Raw genomic sequence first — 22,723 nt, 5'->3', positions numbered from 1 at the left:
GGTTTTATATTTAATTTGATTACATTGTTAAATGGTGCCATATAATGCACTGAGGGGCGAAGCAGTGGCGCAGTAGGTAGTGCTGTCGCCTCACAGCAAGAAGGTCGCTGGTTCGAGTCTCTGCCCAGTTGGCGTTTCTGTGTGAAGTTTGCATGTTCTCCATGCATTCACGTGGGTTTCCTCTGGGTGCTCTGGTTTCCCCCACAGTCCAAAGACATGCGGTACAGGTGAATTGGGTAGGCTAAATTGTCCGTAGTGTATGTGTGTGTGTGTGTGTGTGAGTGTGAGTATGAATTAGTGTGTGGATGTTTCCCAGAGATGGGTTGTGGCTGGAAGGGCATCCAGTGCATAAAAACTAGCTGGATAAGTTGGCGGTTCATTCTGCTGTGGCGACCCTGGATTAATAAAGGGACTAAGCCGACAAGAAAATGAATGAATAATGCACTGATACAATATGTTAAAGGGCACCGACAAATAACTCAATTACGACAGGTATCTAAATAATAAAATCTGAATTTCTGCACAGCCTCTTTAGGAAGACAGATATGTCACTCGCGAGCACATGCGAATCATGCATCTACCGCTGACAGAGAGACGTCATCCGCAAACTCTGCATCAACCTGAACTTCTTTCTGAAAGACCAACAGAATCCGAATCAAAACTTTTCTAAACCCTGATTCAATATCAGAATTACTTTTACACACTGGAGGGAAATGATGTTATGCAGTTCAAAACAGCTATGAAGGATCAGAATCAGTTTTATTGCCAAGTGTGCTTCACACAAACAAGGAATTTGTTTTGGCTACTGAAGCTTCAAGTGTACGTAAAGTGACAAGTGACAACACAAAATAAATATGAAAAAAGACGATGAACATTAAACAGAGATGCAGTTAGTCAAGAAATCTGGATGTTGAATTGTATGTACAATTTGTTCTCCTGCTTGGCAACACAACGTGGCGTTTTTCTGCCATCGGAACACTGTAACAGGTAAAAGCACGTCTTCGAAGCAGTCATGCATATTAATGAAATTGCACCGCATACACAATAGAGCGCGCAGATAGGTTTGAACCAAGTTTTACTCATGAATGAGTGCAGCACACTCAGATACGTCATAAGGTACTCCCAGGTACAGACGTTCAGTCTACACGCTGGAATACATGCTAAGATTTCATGGCCGTGACGCAGCTTCAAAAATTAGTTTGAAACCGGAAGAACGAATTTGCTCGAAATAGCGCAAAATCAACCAATTTTCACTTTTTAGTGAAATACATGTGTCCTAATAGTGTTTTTAGCAGTGTGGGACACATATACGACTGGCAACAGCTCAAAATAATGTGTTTTGGTGTTTCGTGACCCTTTAATCTATCAATAAATAAATAAATAAATAAATAAATGCCCACCACTTAATTAAATGTATATGAAAAAGACCTGCAGGAAGATTCTTCAAAAAGTTTTTAAAAGAAAACTAAAAGCAATTGAGTTCTTGCCAGGATGAGTAAATAATGAGAGAATTGTCACCGTTGGGCGAAATGTTTTTAATGCCTCCCCCTGAAAGCGACTATGGTCAGTGGAGAGCTGGGACTAAATGATCACAGAGGGTGCATTATGGATCAGTGGCAAGGGGTGAGACGGGTCCTCTCTGCCTTCAGCATTCAGTTGTTTCATATTCATCTGTCTGATTGAAGCCTGAATGTGTGCTACATTTCAATTGGCACAAGCCCCCTCCAGAGTGCCGCAGATATCTAATGCCTTGCCAATCATATGCACATAATAAGGAGAGGAGGGTGAAGGTGAGAGTCATGACTTCCAAATGTCTTCTGTTCTGTTTGTCAGACTCGTCAGGCATGCAATATCTCAACCGCAGACCGAGCGAGCTCAGGTATTGACCTTAAAACACTTTCAAAGGCTTTTATTTGAAAGAAATCTCTGTAAAAAGCCATAGAGGGATGACAGTGACTGTTTATGCATGCTTTGACTGATTGATGTCGAATGCATCTCCGTTTGAAGTCTGCTTTGGCGGGGGATCTGAGCACAGGAAGTGTGTACGAAAGAAGGGAGGCCATATTGGGCCGTAGCATGGCGTCTGCGAGCAACCGCGCACACTTAAAGTGCTGGGTGCACATTGAGCCACTGATGCTTGCTTAATGCCAGTCTGTGGCGTCTCGCTCTGCCTTTCCAAATCCAACCGTTTGGGCAGATGCTCCCTGGCAGTCGACGAGCCTCTGGCACACACCTATTAATTAGGTTCCCACAAACAGGAAGCAGGTTTTGGGAGAGGAGATGGCTGCGGTCTCCGTTCCAGCTTGTCTTGTCTGAGACGCTCTGAAGTGACAGTCTCTCAGAAGAACTTTTGGCACTCAAAGTTTCATGGGAAATGGCAGGCAGTGCTGAAAGCTGGCACTTGACGAGTGGGAGTGGATTTAGAAAGGCACCAAATGTTCCTTTGTTGTGGCTTTGTTGCTTGTATTGGAGATCCATTTTTTTTTCTCGGCTGTACAGTGACTGAGATGCAGTGGGACTCATTGTTGACAGGTTTCATTTGGATCATGTGCTACCTAAAGGCCTAAAACAGCTTCATTTTGTCAATCCTTTTAGTGATTTGAAATGTGTGTATGTGTATCATTGTCATTCTTTGTCATTAAAACAGATATAACATGCTGAAAAAATACTAAATGCTAAATACTACTAAATGCTAAATACTACTACGAAGGATGTTATAGTTTCACATTTATAATTTTTTTTCATACTGTTTTTACTGTAAATTTTAGTTTAGTTTAATTTCATTAATGGTTTTGCTAGTTTTAGTTTAGTTTTAATTTTTTAAATACATTTAAAAATTTGCTTTATTTTAGTTTAAGTAATTCTAGTTTAACAAAGTTGACAGAACTTGTCCAGTGGTAACCAAAGCATTTTTTTGTCATTTTACATTAACTCTTATGCAAACATGTTAGTAATAAAAGTAAAATAATAGTTTTAATAAACACTGAACCACAAAAAAAACAAAAAACAAACAAACACTAGAGCTCCCTACTTTAACAGTAGTGTATTATACAACCCAGACTCATTCTGAAAAGGTATCCCTATATACATTTTATGAGAACAGAAAATACATCCCAGAAGCACATTTTTTTTTGCAGTTTTTGTTTTCTCGAATCCACAGGCCACTGTGTATGCTTTTTGAAAGTTTAAATGTCTCTCCCTATTGCTATTCGCGCCTGCCCGTGTCATGTAAATCCACCGGAGGCCATTGTCGACTGACTGACTGACTGATCGACTGACCCATCCTCCTTCTTCCCTAAACCAAACCTATAGGGTTTTCAAAAACAAACTAGAAAAAATAAAGTCCTCACGGCAGCTTGATTTTCACCACATTTTCAGATTTTACCACATTCTCACCTTGTTATTTTCTTGTTTATTTTATTTTTTGGCTTTATTTTGGTTTAACCTGTTTTCTGGGATCTTTCTTTGCTGAACTTAAACTCCATCATTGCGGTTAACTCCTATCTGCATCTCAAGTCCACTGACGTAAGTGGCGAGCCACTGGACAAACTGGTAACAGCGGAAAAGCTGTTCATACGGAGGTAATTGGTCAGCTGGTGCGCGAAAAGGAATGATGTCATTCCACCCCGTAGGGTTTGTTTCAGAGGTACCTGTAGGCATGTTGGTATTATACAGAATAACAGTGTATGATAGCATAGTGAGATTAAATAAAATCCTAAGATCACTTAATTGCTCATTCCTTGTAAATAAAAGTGATCAAAACAGAATTAGAACTGAACACTATTATTTTCCGACAGTGTTCTTCTTGGACTAATGCCCCAATGGCGTATTTTTTTTGGTGTTGTCCTGTGATCAGGATGCAGGGAGGCAGACTAATCAAGCTTCTTTTTCTGTAATAATGATGAAAACATAATGATGAATAATGTTTGTTTGAAATGAACCAACACTAATATGTGAACATTTGAATCATACTTTTTTGTGGTCATATGTTGATGCTAGAGCACAGGTGTCAAATCCAGTTCCTGGAGGGCTGCAGCTCTGCACAGTTTAGTTCCAACCCTGCTTCAACACACTTACCTGGCAGTTTTAAAACAAGCCTGAAGGACTCTGGAAGGATTGAAGGAAATTAGTTTGATCAGATGAGTTTAATTAGGGTTAAAGCTAAACTGTGCAGAGCTGTGGCCCTCCAGGAACTGGATTTGATAACTTTCCTTCATAGTTTAGCTTCAACTTCCTTCAACACACCTGCGTGGAAGTTTCTAGTATGCCTAGAAAGAGCCTAATCAGCTGGTTCAGGTGTGTCTAATTGGGGTTGGAAGTAAATTCTGCAGGATACCGGCTCTACAGGACTGAGTTTGGGCACCCCTGGTCTAAACCAAACTTTCATGTCTATGTTATCTGTATTGCTATATAATTTTCATTCAATTCCCTCTCTGTTGGATAGAATTGCTCCACAGAGCCGGGTTTTAGAGCAGCTCTGAGGCTGTACTTTCCTGACAGTGGCAGGTGAATAATGAGCGCCTCCACTGCTCCTTTATTTGTTTTACTTGTGTTTTATTCAAGTCTTGCATTATACAGAGACAAAACGAAAGTTATTGAGCAATTCGGTCAAATGTTGAGCTCTGAAATAGCACAAAAGGTATAAAAATGTAACATTATAAAAATCTGTGAAATCTACTGTACTTGCTCTGGAACAAATCATAAATGAATGAAAACAAAGATTGTCTGTAGAGACACACATCAGGGCCAGTGGCAAATTCCAGAAGAACAGGCTGAGGTAATTCTGTTACTGCTGAGGGGCATGAGTGAAGAAAAGAGATTGCTGTGATGGTTCCCTAGGTTTATCTTGTACATTTCAGTCAGGACTAGAACTAACTCTTTTATAAATAAGCAATGCTTTACTAAACACACAGGGGAATTACAGTAACATCATCAGTAAAGCAAGCGAATTAAACGGATAGTACACCCAAAACCAGATACCTATTTACTCTGCCTCAAGTTTTTTCAAACCTTTATGTTGAATTATTATTAAAAGGAAAGCTTAAACCTTGTAACCATGGATTTAAATATTTACAGGTTTCCACGTATCTTCAAAATCTTTTCATGTGTGTTCAACATAAGAAAGAAAGTCAAACAGGTTTGCAACAAGTAAAATGTGAGTAAAATATGATAACATATTCAGTTTTGGGTGAACTAGTCTTTAATAAGATTTATCTTTTTTTTTTTTTATCAGATTTATCACATTGCAAATCCAGCAACTAGTTCCTCAGAAATCCCCACAGAAACCAGTGAGTCAGATTTAAGCTGGACAGATGTTTGTAGAGCGTCCAGTCTATGGGCTTTCCATGCATCAGAACATCAAGGGCATAATTGCATATGTAACTTCAGCCTTTATAAAAAGCTGTCTAATCCCAGTATTATTTAGATCACTACAGGGCATTGAATTTTGCACTTGAGGTGTGATGGAGCCTTTCTGATTGATAGATATGTTCACTGTTAAAAGACCTTGACATTAGCCTGCCAGTAAAGACATATCCAAACGCAGTGTCTTCTAAACGGTCATCATGCCATTTAATCATTTGTTTTAATCGTGTACAATTCAAGTCTTACATTATATACTGAGTAAACGAAAGTTATTAAGCAATTTAGTCAAGTATTGAGCTTTGAAAAATGTATAAAAATGTAACATTATGAAACTTAAATTTGTGAAATCTACTGTACTTGCTCTTGCCTGTAGAGACACAAATCAGGGCATAGGCAAATTTCAGAAGAACAGGTTGAGGTAAGGTTGTTCCTGCTAAGGGGCATGAGTGAAGAAAAGAGGTTCCTGTGATGGTTCCCGTGGTTATACTTGTACATTTCAGTCAGGACTAGAACTAACTGTTTTATAAACAAACAATGCTTTGCTAAACACACAGGGGATTAACAGTAACATCATCAGGAATGCAAGCAAATTAAAGGGATAGTTCACCCAAAACTGAAAATTTACTCAGCCTCTTTTTAACCAAAGTTTTTTTATTCTGTTGATTGCTAAAAATATATTTTACTTGTAGTCACAGAATTAATGCTTCTTCAAAGTCTTCTCGTGTATGTTCAACAGAAGAAAGAAAGTCAACAAGTTGGAGTAAAAGGTGAGTAAATGATCAGTTTTGGGTGAACCAAGCTTTTATTAAGGCCATCAGATTTATCACATTGCAAATTTAGCAACTAGATGTTCCTAAGAAATCCACGAAGAAACTAGTAAGTCAAATTTAAGCTGGACATGTGAGCCAAATCGTTCTAGATCTTCCAGTCTATGGGCTTTGCATACATCAGAACACCAAGGGCACCGTTGCATATGTAACTTCTGCCTCCATTAAAATAAAACTGTCTAATCCCAGTATTTTTCAGATCACTACAGGGCATTGAATTTAGCACTTGAGGTGCGATAAAGCCTTTCTGATTGATAGATATGTTCACTGTTAAAAGACCTTGACTCTAGCCTGCGGGTAAAGACATATCCAACCCTAGAGTCTTCTGAAAGGTCAACGCGCCATTTAATCAAACATCAGACTGCTGAGGCCGAGCTGTCAGAGCTACGTGACCTTCTGCTCTCCCCACTTTTAAAGATCAGTTCTAACCTGCTCAAATGCTGCCACATCACCTGCTCCGTCCTGCTGTTCCCCGAGCAAGATCACTCACCTCGCTGCCTCTTTGCCCGCTGTCTACATTTCCTTCAAGTGTTTTAGCGATCTTTGTCGAGCACTTGCCTTTGTTGCTGGGGTTTCCTGACAGATGCTATTACCGTTGATCTCGCAGCCATTTTTTTTTTTTTTTAGCAAACTTTGGTTCGGCTTTCAATTATTTCGTGCTCAGTAGCAGGAAATCCAGTCATCTTTTACCCCCAAACCAAAATGACACATTGCCATTAGGGCTAATAGAGTTTGATGCGGCTCATTAGCTCTTCATAGGCTTTTGCATATAGTGGCACTATTTTTCGATGGCAAATTGGATGCGAGGATGATCTCTTGCTAATGGTTATTTCTAATGCAAAGCTAATGTGGATGCCCAGGCCCCTCCCATGAATCCAAATGAAACAGGGTTGTTAGGGGAGGAGGACTCTGTATGGAGTGGAGTGGCTAAGTATTAAATGCTGGGGCTACTTGGCTTTTGATTGCAATTTAAAAGCTTGTACACAGCCGTTGATGATGGTGTCTGCTGTGATTATTAGCAGTGAACATTTACAAAGCTCCATAACCTTGATTGGTTTGGCAGGTTGCTGTATAGCAGTTTTTTCAACCTTTTTACTTCAAGGCCCCGCATTGTCCAGGACCGTACATATTCAGAAGATAAGGTATTTAGTTTGCTTTTCTTGAATAGAACCTCAGAGTGGCAGTATGCTGAAAATATATTCATATATAGTAATAGTTACAAGTAATTTAAGATAATACAGTTCTTGGCATCAATCCGTAAGAATTGAATGCATCAGGGTTACTATTGGCTTCATGAATGTGCTTACAGAATAAGGTGTTTAAAATCAAGTGGCTCACAGAAGGAACATGCAGAATGTCAAAACACTCGACTGCTTAGTTTAGATTTTAGTAACTATAACTTTGACTTTGTATTCAGTTTGTGGTCTCATTTTATTTGTAACATTGTGAGTTATGACATTGTCTTGCTTTTTACTATGAAGATGCCATTTTTCATGTATAAATAACACTGTAAACAATGTAAACAACAGGGGCCTCATGTATCAACGCTGCGTACGCACAAAAACTTTGCGTACGCCAGGTTTCACGCTCAGAATCGCACACGTTTGGATTTACTAAAGATGAACTGAACGTGGAAATGTGCGCAGCTCCAAGCCAGCTTTATGACTGGCGTATGCACATTTTTTGTGTGTGTCTGTTTTATTTCCACTGACGTCTCCTGGAGGCAGTTGTGTTAAATTGCACTCTACAAAGTGTCTGAGCCTTGCAATGGCAGCTGTATGAGACGGGTTCATCTAGCAGGTATATAAGATTTCCATACCATGCAGTTGACCAGCTTAACATTAAAGCGCAATTTGCAGCGGTCGCCTGTTTTCCCATTGTAGTGGCGGCGATCAAACTCACGCACATTGCTATAAAGGCAACACCTGAAGATAAATTTACATGCGTGAATCAGAAACATTTCCATTTAATAAATGTGCAAATAAAATATGATGCACAGAATTATTAATGATTCCTACTTGTCTTTCTCGTGATAAATAGTAGGCAAAATCTGATATGTAGCGGGGAAAAAAAGACGAAAAAGGTTATTAGACACTGGATTCGAACCGAGTTCATGCTCAAACGTGTCAAAACATGTTAACATGGGTTTTACAAGCTGCGCCACTGAGACTTTTAAGGGTACTACAACATTTTACAGCTATAAATCACACTATTTCTCTTTTAACTCCATAGTGCGATGTTCAGCCCCCACTGTGTTAACCGCATCAGCTAAACTCTCCCCACTCTATTTTTTTTCTTTTGTTGTTAATTCCGGAGGACAAACTTGCAAATAACACAGTTTTCCTCCGGTCTACCTCCGAAAGCAGCACCTCCAATTCACATTCTGTTTAAAGTTTCTCTTTTTTCTTGCTTTTGCCTTTGCGTTTTTGTCGGGTTTTGGCAAAGTAGAGTCATTTGCATATTCATACGGGGGTGCATGTTGCGCTCAGTTTCACGTTCATTCGGATGTACAAAAGAATATGCGTGGGATTCGGCCGGCAAGGATACGAAGACTTGCGTGGAAATCATACTAAAACATTGCGTACGCACAAAGCTGTGAATGTGCGTAAGCAGAAAAAAATGCAGATGTATGAAACACTGCGTACGCACATTCACAGCTTTGTGCGTACGCAATGTTTTAGTATGATTTCCACGCAAGTCTTCGTACATGAGGCCCCTGGTCTCTGGAAGAAATTGCAACATAAACAAATGAATAGCCATCGATAATTCAACACTATTGTGACTAAATGTGTTAGATGGGATGTTGTTTTGAGGACTCTTACCTTTCAATATAAACCGTGATGTACAGGAATGAATGCGTGTGTATCTTGTTATTACGATGATATGTACTCCATATCTAATCTAAGTGTGTTGTGTACAACTTACACAAATTTAGCAAATACATTCTTAATAAGCTTCTCGTTGAAAAACAACTAGCTTTAATGGCTGCTTGAGGGTTGTAGCTTTAGATTGATGTTTAGTTTGTCAATATTACTGTACTCGTAAATATTACTGTATTCGTAAACGGACATGTGCAAAAACAGCACCCAGTGCATCCATGTCCTGTGTCCATCATCTTTTTAGCTGTTCTTGATCAGTTATGTATAGTGAGGGGATATAAAGAAGATCATATTGATTTCTAATTTTAACTTAAATATTATTTTCTAATTTAACTTTAATTTAAGAATAAGCTGTTTTAGATACATCCCATCCTATTGTAGCTGTGATTGACTGTACTGTTTAGTTTCTATCAGCTTCTTAGCTGTTCTTTTTTGCTTCTCAGCAGTTTTTATTTAATGTATGTATAGTGAGAGGATATAAAAATCCTTAACTTCTAATTTTAACTTCTATATTTTGTATTTGACAAGTCATACTATTGCTTTTGTGTGTCTTAATTTTCACTTTGGAACCCAATGATGACTTTTAAAGTCATATATTTCATTCTGCTTCCATACACTAGTCAGGGCTTGCAAAATTTATAAATCCCTGGTATCTCTTTGGGTAGACACTCTTCAGATTTTAGTAGCCCGATGTACAGATGTACACTTTCAGAAATAAAGTTACGAGAGCTGTCACTGGGGTGGTAACTTTCCAAAAGGTACACATTTGTACCTAAAAGGTCCGTATTAATAGCTCAAGGATCCCTAAAAAGTACAACAGCGTTGGACCAGTATGGACTATTTAAGTACAAATGTGTTCCTTTTGAAATGGTACCACCCCAATTACAGCTCTCGTAACTTTATTTCTGAAAGTGTATACAGTAAATCTAGAATCTTAGTCGAGATCCCTGGCAAAGTGTTCGATATAGGTGTTAAATAGGATAAACAAGTAACAATTCAAGGGTCGAAAGGCAAAGCAAGACAAAACAAGGAAAATCCTTTGTGGTATTACAGATTAACAAGGTTCAACAAAGCATGCTGTACATCTGTGTAATCAGTCCTTGAGCATCTCTCAGCTCTATGTGTGTAATCAAAGGAGAACTAGAACATGTGTTTGCGTGGTACTTGATGGGATTTGTAGTTCCTTTTGGTGGCAGATTTGTATAGTTCTCCAGTGATCTGTATGGACTAGATTGCTGGTGATAGTGACAGCATATATTATTTTGCATGCCATGATTGCTATTGTATGGAAGTGAATTTGAAATCTCAAGTCAAAGTTATGAAAATTAAAAAGCAAAAATAAAATATATGACTTTAAAAGTCATAATTGTGCTCAAAAATCTATTTATTATTATTATTATTATTATTATTATTAATTTTAATAACCAATTTTTATTTAAAATATTTATGATCATTCTTATTTTGATGGTCCGTTAGTTGAATTGAACTTACATCGCATCTACATGCCAACTAATTCTCATTAGATTATAAGTAGACTTTTAGATTGGAGTTAGAGTTGGGGTTAGGGTGTGTTGACAAGTATCTGCAAAAGTTTTATAGTCTTTATATACCTATACAGACTATATATATATATATATATATATATATATATATATATATATATATATATATATATATATATATATATATGTATCTGCAATACTTCTTATAGTCAGTTAAATGTCTGTTGATGGAGCAGTAACAACAGATATTAAGCAGACAGTCTACTAATACTCAAATGGACCATCAAAATAAAGTGTTACCAAAATTATTTATTTATTTTTCTCCTGTCCCTTGACTGTTGGAATCCCTTGGTTTTTTGATAAGAATAACAGTTTTTAAGTGACAAAATAGTACAGAAATTTTGTGGAGAAGAGTTTTTTTTTTTTTTAAACTGAATCTTTTAAGCATCTTGTATCTTGTTGGAAGTGTGCTGAGGCCCTCTAGTTGAAGACCCCTGGCATAAAGTAATGTGATTACAATAATGCAATTTCTCTGATATTTGTCAGCATCAAATCAAATCACATTTCTTAGCTCTGTTTCACTCCCTCCCTCCTAATGAGCTCATGTGCCCTATATGCATTTCTGCCTCATCGTGCTTTTTCAGCTCTCTGGTCTCTGAAGTTATGATTGAAAAAGTGTGTAAAACTGCAGAGATGGCAATAAAACGATTACATTTTCTGCAATCCGTCACGGTGTCCCTATTGAGTGTTCAGTAATCAGCAACAAATACAGAACACTGACTGCATTAGCGACAGCGACTAAAACTGTACATTCCTTATGAAACAAATCGTGTTCATCCTAATGAAAGAACAGCTAGTGATTTCTCAACAATGTGAGGGATAAAATGATTAGCTGACTAAAGTAATTACTATGATTGCATGGTGTCAGTCTACCTACGATTCATTTTGCATGGTAGCTTGTAATGGAGAAATACATCTGAAATCAAAATAATTTTAAACCTAGGCCCTGTTGTTCACAAGTTATCTAGTAAACAAACTTTATTTTATACGCTGAAGAATTCTAAGATTCAGTCCACATACAAGCCAAAATATATGTGCCCAGAAATTGATCAAGCTGCACCCAAAGGAGGACAGCTACTATAAGCGATGAGTCATGACTGTCTTTGCATAATTCATGACACTGCAAACTGCTTTCAATCTGGAAATGGGAATATGTGTACTTTTGTTTCTCATTCGCATCATCTCACCTTTTGCGGATGTTTTTTTTTTTGCTCTCACACTCTCCTTCATTGCAGTGTTGGAAACATTTGACAAAAAGTGAACATTGACATTACCTATTTTTTGAGTATCCCCAAAACAGTTGGTTACCTACTGGAAAAATGAGAATTTTTGGTTAGCCTAGAACAGATTTTTAAGGAAAAAATCCCTCTAAAAACCCTCCAAAAAGAAAACAAGCAAGGTTTAAAACTAATACAAAAATTCTAATCTAGTTTAGTAGTTTAAATTAGTTTCTTTATCCATACATCCATCCATCCTCCTTATTCCTTACATAGTCCCTCCAGGTTGTCCTGGATCTTGCCTAGGGTCTTTTTCCAGTGGGACAAACCTGGAACACCTCCAGTGTTTCCCCTACCATTGTATTAAGGGGTACTCCACCCTGGGTCCCTGGGTACTGGGTCTTCTCCCAGTGGGCCAAGCCTGGAACACCTCCAGTATTTCCTCTACCATTCTATTAGGGGCCACTTCACCCCCCAGAAAGGTACCTCCCACCCCCCTGAAAGTCAAGTGACATACATTTTTTTGTGAGTTCTTATTTATCTTTCAGTTTCTTTTCCTTTTATTTAGTTTAGTTTTGTTTAGTTTTGGGTTGTTTCAATTAGATCCATCCATGCATCCATCCATGCATCCATCCATGCATCCATCCATCCATCCATCCATCCATTTGTTCATTCATTCATTCATTCATTCATTCATTCATTCATTCATTCATTCATTCATTCATTCATTCATTCATCCATCCATCCATCTCATTCCTTACATGGTTCCTCCAGGTTGTCCTGTATCTGCCCCAGCATCTTCTCCCAGTGGTAGGTATCTCCCACCCCACTGAAAGTCAAGTGACATGAACATATTTTTGTCCTAATTTATCTTTGAGTTTTATTTCATTTCATTTAGTTTTGTGTAATTTGTTTTGATTTGTTTCATATAGATCCATCCATCCATCCATCCATACAATTCCTTACATAGTCCCTTCAGGCTGTCCTGGATCTACCCCAGCATCTTCTCCCAGTGGTACCTCCCACCTCACTGAAAGGCAAGTGACATGAAACTATTTTTGCCCTAATTTACCTTTTCCTTTCAGTTTCATTTCATTTTCAGTTTTTTTTTTTTTTTTTTTTTTTTTTGGTTGTTTCATTTAGATCCATCTTTCCCCTTCCTATTCCTGATCTTATTCCGGAAGACCTCTAGTGTTGCCTCTACCATTGTATTGAGGGGCACTTCACTCCCCACCAAAAGTATCCACTCCTCCATCAGCTTAGGGTACGGCCTGGTCCAGGATTATGGATACCTTGGTATCACTTCTTCACAGGGCTTGGATCGTATCAATGGTGCAATCTCTATAATCTCTGGGGGCCTCAGGATGAGTATCCCCAGGTGGAATGGAGAATAAAGAAAATATTTAGCGTAGTGCTGTTCATAGTGTATTTAAAAGAAGTGCAAATATGAAGTATTATAAATGAAAGTAGTATTTATATAAACAAACATAGAAACAAACATGTAAAGCACATGAGTATTTCTAACAAAATGTCTGGTGCATTAAGACAGGAGAAGCACACTCATGCATCATACCATTATGTGATGCATTGTGTGTGTGCTTTACTAAAAAGATAAGTCTTTAATCTAATTTTGAATTGAGTTTTGAACTGAGAGAGTGTGTCTGAGCCTCGGACATTATCAGGAAGACTATTCCAGAACTTAGGAGCCATAAATGAGAAGGTTCGACCTCCTTTACTCGACTTTGCTATTTTAGGTACTACTAGAACCCCTGAGTTTTGAGATCTTAAAGAGCAGGTTGGATTGTAGCGAGAGTTTTATCAATCGCAAAACAAAATTTGAACTCAAAATATAACTTTGAGTATTATTTTCAACATATTTGTGTTTTTAAGATGGCATTTATAAAATAAAATATTTTGATTAAAATCATTAAATTAAATAATTTAATTACATTACTAATTCTGTTGTTACCTTTGATTCAAGAACAAAAAATTAAGACAAAATCATGCAAATAATCTATATCAGTATCAATTACAAATATATATATAGAGGTTAATCGCTTGTTAAGGTTAAAAAGTATCTTTTAGGAGGCTTTTTATAAAACAGTTGCTGTTGTTAGAGCTAAATTATTTTTATAAGTTTTAGAGGTGTTATTAAAAGTTTTAGTAAAGCCTTGGTTGGACTGTTTAGATAATGCTGAGTTGGCCAAATGTTCTTTGACATTTTGCTAGTTTTCAAGAGGTCAAAATGAATACAAATGTGCACATATACGATTTTAGTTTTCAAAGGCACTGGGTTCTGTAATGCCGCTTGCTCTTTCCTCTGTTCCACTGACTGACGAGACATTTAATTAGGGCTGAAACTAGCATTCTCATGTAGTGCCCTATAGCCTTTATCACACACTCAGAAAAAAAGCACCTTTTCTCTTTTTTTGGGCTGGAAAATGCTCGCTGAACGCTTTATTAGGAACAGCAGCTTGTTAAAGCACACATCTAATGAAGCGGTTATGTTGCTGTAACTTGAAATACAATGCACAATATGTTTCAATTGTTCAAATAAAACATCAGAATGAGGAAGTCATCCTCTTATCTTAGTTTACTCAGACAATCTATTTTTTTCTTTTTCAAATCTGTCAAGTATAGTCAATATCAGAGTTGTTGGAACACTCTACCAAGAGACGCTTGCATCCAGTACATATTTCATTCAATACATCTTACTATAAAACAGTTTTGATAGCAAAAACAACATACTTGTACCTTAGATTCTGTTGAATAAAACTGCTCACCACTTCACTATTCACTGTAATGATGGAAGGTCACATGAGTATACAATGAATGTATTCAGAGAGTATAAACTGCTATTTTTGATGTACTTTTGTAAGCCCTCTGCTTTATAATAACATACATTAAAAAGGACCTGTTAGCATGATGGCTCAGTAGTTAGCACTGTCCCCTCACAGCAATAAGATTGCTGGTTTGAGTCCTGGCTGGGCCCGTTGGCATTTTTGTGTAGTGTTTGCATGTTCTCCCCGTGTTCGCGTGGGTTTTCTCGGGGTGCATCGATTTCTCCCACAGTCCAAAGTAGGGCTGGGTGATTTTTTTTTTTATTTTTTCGATTAATTCAAATTTATGTTTAACTGTATTTTTTATTTTATTTTATTTTTTTGCCATATCGCCCAGCCCTAGTCCAAAGACATGCGCTATAGGGGAATTGAATACACTAAATTGGCCATAGTGCATGAGCGTGTGAATGAGTATGTATGAGTGTTTCCTAGTTCTGGGTTGCAGCTGGAAGGGCATCAGTTGTGTAAAACATAAGCTGGAATAGTTAGCGGTTCATTCCGTTATGGCAACCTCTGAATTAGAGACTAAACCGTAGCAAAATAAATGATTGAATGAATAAAAAGGACCTCAAGTGTTAGTCACTATTACTCCTTTTGCTGCCAGGTAATCGAGGTTTACCCTCACAGCTCTAAACAGCTTATACTCAACCCAATTCACACCAGATGTGCCTTGCGCGAGTAAATCATGTTATTTGTACGTATATAGATGCTTTAACAATTGGAGTTCACTTCATTCGCACGTGTAGTTTGCTTAATTCGCGCATTCACAATAGATGCAAAATTATCACCAGTTTTGTTGCAAAATGGCTGACATGGATCTTGTTGACAAGGTAGCTCTGCTTTGTAATGTTGAAGGCTAAAAAAGCTGTGACTTGTTCAGTGCCGTTTCTGGGTCCATCAGAACCTTTTCTTAGTTTCACCAACTCCAGGAGCTGTGCCTGGATGATGGCCACTACTAGAGCAAGCTCTTGATTGGTTAAAGTGGCAGAATGTCTAATTGTTCAAAGAATCATTTTGCACGAAACACACGTTAAGCACCTGAAATACCCGAAGCTTTCAGTTTTTGCTATGTCATTCTCTTGAATTAAGTCATTCAAGCTGCCTCATTCACGCGAATATCACTGCAGGACATCTAATCGTGTGTTTGTGTAGACTTAACATGTAAACAGTAAGGCTGGGCGATATAACAAAAATCTTACAACACAATATAAGTCAAATTCTGTGACAACTGCACCAATGATCTAGGAGGAGTTTGAAAAATTATGTTTTTAAACAAAATCAAAATGGCGGACAGGAAGGTTTGGCATATTTTTGGCATATTTGGCATCTTCGAAATAAGAATATGTAGTCAAAAGTTATTACCAATTTTGTATGTTTCATTATTAATGCATAATGAATGGTTTATAACTCTTGGACCACAGTTGGCTCTCTCACCAAATATTTATGGATTCAGTTCAGTGTGAGGTGAAAATGACACCTAATATTGTGGCATTGATATCTTAAAGCATCACACAGGAACAGCCTTATATGTAGTTTGGCATGATGCCAACACATTTGATATGGTAGTAAACAAAAAACATTAAACCTAACAACACAAATCTGGTAACTTTTTGTCAGCATTGTCTGAAGATGATCTAGTCTGATGGTCTGAAGAATCAAATTTGGTGAAAATCAGATCAACGTTCTAGGAGGAGTTCAAAAACGTAGCTGTTCAATTTGCATAAAAATGGCGGACAGAAAGTTTGGCAAATTATGGAAATAAATCAATTTGATCACAATATGGAACATTTTCTGTAAATTCAATCAATTAATAGTTTATATACACTGATCACGTGTTAAAGGACTGTTTCTTTTGCTTTACATTTTTAAGTATACTCTTGAAAAATATGTTCATTAAAAATTCAGGACAAATGTTTGATTAAAAAGGTAGAAATATAAAAGAAATGTAAAATAATAATAATAATAAAACTAAACATTCAAAAAACAATGCTTACTGGCCCAAAATAAAATATTGCTGATTAAAATCCTGAATTTAAAGATTGTATTTCATGATTCCCCATGATGCTGTCATTCATGTTTCTATCTGCATTACCATAATGGTGTGTAATATTACACTTATATAATTTATGGAAAAGTATTACTGTAAACAATGCATTTTTTGTGACACCACAATATAAATGTTAGAGCATAATATGAAACGATATACTTTTTATTTTGCCCATACAATATGTAATCTATCTCATTTTACACACCCCTAAATCACAGCACCTCAAGTTTTACACCCCACTTCAATATGAACTGGATATGAACTGTTGTCCTTGGCATGGTAGGACAATACTTTGCACTAAAAAGACACTAAAAAGGACAAGATAAGTGAGCTTTACTTAAACAGTCACTAATCGTTGACCTCTATAACATTGTTATACACATAATAGCATTACATTTGCATAATGTCTGCCTTTCCTCTATTGCTTTGAGTAAACAACATGAAAACCATGTTGTGTTTGCAGTGGAGATTCGGATAGATCAACTAGTTCTTCCAATGTTTTGTCTTCGGATCTAGGCTCAAACTGATATAGTAAGATCAACACAGATTCAGTGGTACTGTACACAGTGTTTGCAATCACTTAGTGAAGGAGTCCTCATGAGCAGATATGGTAATGGGCATTTTGTTTGGGACATACACTGGTAGACAAATCAAAACACTGTAAAGTTGGCTCAAGGAAAGAAAAAAAAATCTTCAAATGAATTGTTGACATATTCTGTGATTTTAACCCCTTGATGTATAAGTTATAAAATAGATATAGAAAAAATAAGCTTAGACGGGTCACTTTAGACCCATGTAGTGCATCAAAGGGTTAAAGTAGGCATACCATGGAAGTTAAAGGGATAGTTCATCCAAATAAATGAATATTTTCTCACCCTCAACTGGTTATAAACCTTTATGAGTTTCATTCTTCTGATGAACACTAAAGTAGATATTTTGAAGAATGCCTGAAAACCTGTAACCATTAACATCCATAGTAGGAAAAAACAACAACTATGGAAGTCTATGGTACAGGTTTTCAGCTTTTGTGTTTAACAGAGGCTCAAACATGTTTGGGACAAGTGAAGGGTGAATAAATTATGACATATTTTTTTGATTTTGGGAGAACTGTTCCTTTAAGATTGTCATTTTTTTCCCAAATATTATGTCTACTTGTAGACTTGCCTAAGCAGTAAGACTTCTTTCCTAAATCGTTGTTGACTCGACTTTAATAATTTTAATCTACTTTAAATTCAAATTCATTCATTCATTCATTCATTCATTCATTCATTCATTCATTCATTCATTCATTTTCCTTCAGCATAGTTTAAGGGTCCCCACAGTGGAATGAACTGCCAGCTCATCCAGCATATGTTTTATTCAGCGGATGTGCCAGTACTGGGAAATACCCCAAACACACTTATACACATTCCTACACTATGGCCAATTTAGTTTATTCAATTCATCTATACTGCATGTCTTTGGACTGTGGGGGAACCGGAGCACCTACACCAACACGGGGTGGACACAGAAATGCCAACTGACCCAACCAAGACTCGAACCAGCAAGCTTTTTGCTGTGGGGCGACAGTGCTAACCACTTAGCCACAGTGTTGCCATAACACAACCAACATACATAAAAAAAGAGCAAATTGATTTCATTTCGATTTTAAATGCATATTATAAGACATTATTTTTATGTATTTCTTTGTAAGAATAAAAGTTAAATCGTGGCGGTTATTAAAAAAAAAAAAAAAAAAACAAGCAAAAAAATCCAGAAAAAAAAAAAATATATATATACCCCCTGATGAAGTCTTGTCGCCTATCCAAGTTTTAGGAACAACAAATAATAACCTGTCTCTAGGCCTCTAGATTACGCTTATTTTACTAAAATAAAATATGATCATGCCTTGATTTTTTATTATTTAATTAGGACAGTAAGGCCTGACTTTGCTTAGACAAAAGTCTTGTCACTTAACAGAAATAGTGTACAGTATAGAATATAAAGTCATGCTGCATTGGAAAATGAATGAATATTGTGTATGACTCCCATGAGCTTGACTACTGCATTCATACATCTCTGCAATGACTCTAACTTTTTAATAAAGTCATCTGGAATGGCCAATGAAGCATTACTGCAGGACTCCCAGAGTTGATCAAGACTCTTTGAATTCATCTTCAATGCCTCCTCCTTCATCTTACCCCAGACATGCTCAGTAATGTTTATTCTGGTGACTGGGCTGACCAATCCTGCAGCACCTTGACCTTATTTGCTTTCAGTAACATTGATGTGGAGGCTGAAGTATGAGGAGGACCGCTATCCTGTTAAAGAATTCCCCTCTCCTGTGGTTTGTAATGTAATGGGCAGCACAAGTGTCTTGTCACCTCAGGCTGTTGTTACCATCCACTCTGCAGATCTCTCTCCCCCATACTGAATGTAACCCCAATCCATGATTTTCCTTCACCAAGATTGACTGATTTCTATGAGAATCATGGGTTCATGTGGGTTTCAATAGGTCTTCTGCAGTATGTGTGATTATTAGGATGCAGTTCAACAGATGAGTTGTACGAAAAATCTACCCTCTGCCACTTTTCCAAATGATCAACTAGAAGTCAAGTTATCGACAACGAGACTTTTGTCAGGTAGTGTATGTCAATTTTTTTAACATTCTAAATAAAATAAATAAATAAATAAATTACTGAAAATAATGCAATTTGAAAGCCCTGAGAAAAAAAAAACAGGTTAGACAGGTTTTTTTTATAAGAAATAGTTTTTATTCTTTTAATTATTTCAATCTTTAATTCAAATAGAAATTTATGTACTTTTAGTCAAAACTGCCTGTTTTATTTTTGCTGCCTGTCTTTAAAGCCATAGTAATTTTTAGTCAGACTAAGTCAGAGACAGCAGAATGGTGAAAAGCATTCAGTTAGCTGCATTGCTGTGAGGAGGTCAGCAGAGAATTACAGTCAGGTTCAAACTGACAGGAAGGGCGAACATCAAACCTGGATGAGCTACTGCAAGGGATAAATTCAACAAAACTGAACATAAAGATGTCAAAAATGACTAAAACAAACAGATGAAAGTGCATTCAGTCAGAGTTTATGCAGAAATTATTCTGAATATAGCTGCAAGCACTGATGGGCCCACGGAGCATGTTGGGCATATTTAATTGTGTAAAAAGAGAGAGAGAGAGAGAGAGAGTAAAGAGGACTGTTTCGAAGTCTGTTGTCTGTTCCACACTTCCTGCTGCCAGCTGCTGGCATTATGGAAAGTTGACTGCTGTTATGAGTGCAATGCATATCTAAAGATTTATGTCATATGGAGCAAACATGTTCTCTATTATATCATTTTGTTGTTAATTGTTGTTTTAAATACGAAAAAAATTCAATTATGTAACATTAACATTATTCAGTAAAGTGAAAACCATGTTGTGTTTGCAGTGGAGGTTCGGATTGATCAGCTAGTTTTTCCAATGTTTTGTCTTCGTATCTAGGCTCAAACTGATATAGTAAGATCAACACAGAGTCATTATTACTGTACACACTGTTTGCAATTTCTTGGTAAAGGAATTCTCCTGAGAAGATATGTTAAAGAGCAAATCATATTTGAATTAACAAATTGGGTTTGTGTATTTTTAAATCGTGTTTTGATATTACGACTTGGAGTTGTGTATATGAATTGTTTTGAATTTACAAATTATATTTGAGTATTTACTAATTGTGATTTGAATTTACTAATTGGATTTGTCTATTTACGAATCATGTGCTAAATTGACAAATTGGATTTGTGTATTTACAAATTATGTTTTAAATTTACAAATTGGATTTGTGTATTTACGAATCGTGTTTTGAAATTACAAATTAGATTGTGTATTTTTGAATCATGTTTTAAATTTATTAACCGGATTTGTGCATTTTTATTGCACAATTGAATTTACCAATTGGATTTGAGTATTTTTGAGTTGTGTTTTGAATTTACAAAATGGATTTATGTTTTTACGAGATGTGTTTTAAATTTACAAAATTGATTTGTGTATTTTTTAATTGTGATTTGAATTTACAAATTGGATTTATGTCTTTACGAATCCTGTTTGAATTTATGAATTGGATTTGTGTATTTACAAATAATGTTTTGAATTTACAAATTGGATTTGTGTATTTACGAATCCTGTTTTGAATTTGCAAATTGGATTTATGTATTTATGAATCGTGTTTTGAATTTGCAAATAAGATTGTGTATTTTGAATCGTGTTTTGAATTTATGAATCAGATTTAAGTATTTTTTTATGGTTTTTTTAATTTACCAATTGGATTTGTGTATTTTTTTAATTGTGTTTTGAATTAACAAATTGGATTTGTGTTTTTATGAATCCTGTTTTAAATTTATGAATTGGATTTGTGTATGCACGAATTGGGTTTTGAATATACGAATTGGATTTATTTATTTACGAATCCTGTATTGAATTATAAATTGTATTTGTTTTTTTAACCATGTTTTGAATTTAAAAATTAGATTGGGTATTTACGAATTGTTTTTTAAATTTACAAATAAGATTAGTGTATTTTTGAATTGTCTTTTGAATTTACAAATTAGATTTGTGTATTTATGAATCATGTGTGTGAAATTTATAAATTGGATTTGTGTATTTTTGAATCGTGTTTTGAAATTTACAAATTGGATTTATGCATAGACGAATCCTGTTTTGAATTATAAGTTGTATTTGTTTTTTTAACCGTGTTTTGAATTTAACAATTAGATTGTCTTGTTTTAAATTAGAATCATGTTTTAAACTTACGAGTTGGATTTTGTAAACGTGAATTGTTTTGTAGACGTATGAATTATATTATGAAAATGTATTATTTTTAAGACTGATCTAGCTCCATAGTTCTCCACATGTTTCCAAGGATGTCCTTGGTGGCTGTTGTTTAGTTGCAAAGGCAAAAAGCACAGCTTCAAGACTGTTCTGGCCTCTAGATCTATTTCCATTCAGCGTTTTTCTTAATTATAACTGGCCTTTCACCCTCCATAAAAGAAGAACATGGTTGTAAATCTTATCTAAGATAATACAGTTGAAGTAAGCTGTAAGATCTTAAAGGTAGATCTTTTACATTATCGCACTCAGAGAGAGAGAGAGAGAAGAAAAAAAAACATATTGGACAGATCAGCAGGGTTACGAATGTGAAAATGAAACACCTTTTCTACATCAGATCACTGGCAGTGGACGGGGGTGTTGAAACACAATAACATCAGGTTATGTTTAACATGGTCGAGTCAAGTAAACATCTCTGAGCTGTGGCTTGTGAGGGGGTCGGGGGCCACTGTGGTCCCAGTGAGTGCATGTCTGATGGGTGTAATGGCAGCTGTTTATAAATCCTGCCCACGTCCGGATGGATGAGGCTGTAACTGAAGTGGGCTTTTATCCAGGAGGATGTCTCTCCAAATACCCCCCATCTCAGCCCCAACCATGTGTGCCACGAGAGACAGTCATTTCGCTCTCTCATTCTGAGAGCTCAGGGGAGTGAGACAGGCCTGGAGGATCCAATCAGTGCAGAAAAACATTTGGCGTCTCGGTCCATAGGGAAAGCTGCTCCGCACGAGTGCCGCTCCTTGCTGTTCCTCTCATGTCCATCTCCATTTTGTACTGGGAGATGAGTATAGAGGTTTGCTGTTTTTACAGTTTTGGTTTAGAATGTGGCCACTGAGCCTTTACATGATTCTGACCTTGTGGGCCATAACCCAAAAACTGCATCGCAAAGGGCGTATAACTGCCAATAACAAGATAAGAATCAGGAAATCAGAATATATTAAGAAAATGCTTCTCATATCTGTGCATTCAAGGCAAATTTTACTTGCTTTTATTTATATACAGTTGAAGTCAGAATTATTAGCTCCCCTTTAATTTTTTAAATTTTTCCCAGATGATGTTTAGCAGAGCAAGGAAATTTTCACTGTATTTCTGATAATATTTTTTTCTTCTGGAGAAAGTTTTACTTGTTTTATTTTGGCTA

At 36.5% G+C, this 22,723-nt stretch overlaps 1 protein-coding gene and 1 long non-coding RNA gene across 3 annotated transcripts in view; both read left to right on the top strand.

Moving 5' to 3' along the window:
- The window catches only part of dpp6a (dipeptidyl-peptidase 6a), a 467,305-nt gene that overhangs the window by 80,682 nt on the left and 363,900 nt on the right, over positions 1 to 22,723 (top strand). The window lies entirely within an intron of this gene.
- LOC141380814 (uncharacterized) lies at positions 12,623 to 14,713 on the top strand. The gene is made up of 3 exons (XR_012399692.1): positions 12,623 to 12,659; positions 12,782 to 12,886; positions 12,993 to 14,713. It is a non-coding gene; the product is annotated as an uncharacterized lncRNA (long non-coding RNA).

Source organism: Danio rerio, chromosome 24, assembly GCF_049306965.1.
Source record: "Danio rerio strain Tuebingen ecotype United States chromosome 24, GRCz12tu, whole genome shotgun sequence".
NCBI lineage: Eukaryota > Metazoa > Chordata > Actinopteri > Cypriniformes > Danionidae > Danio > Danio rerio.
The sequence above is the reverse complement of the archived record's forward strand: the minus strand, read 5'-3'. Positions and strand labels throughout refer to the sequence as shown.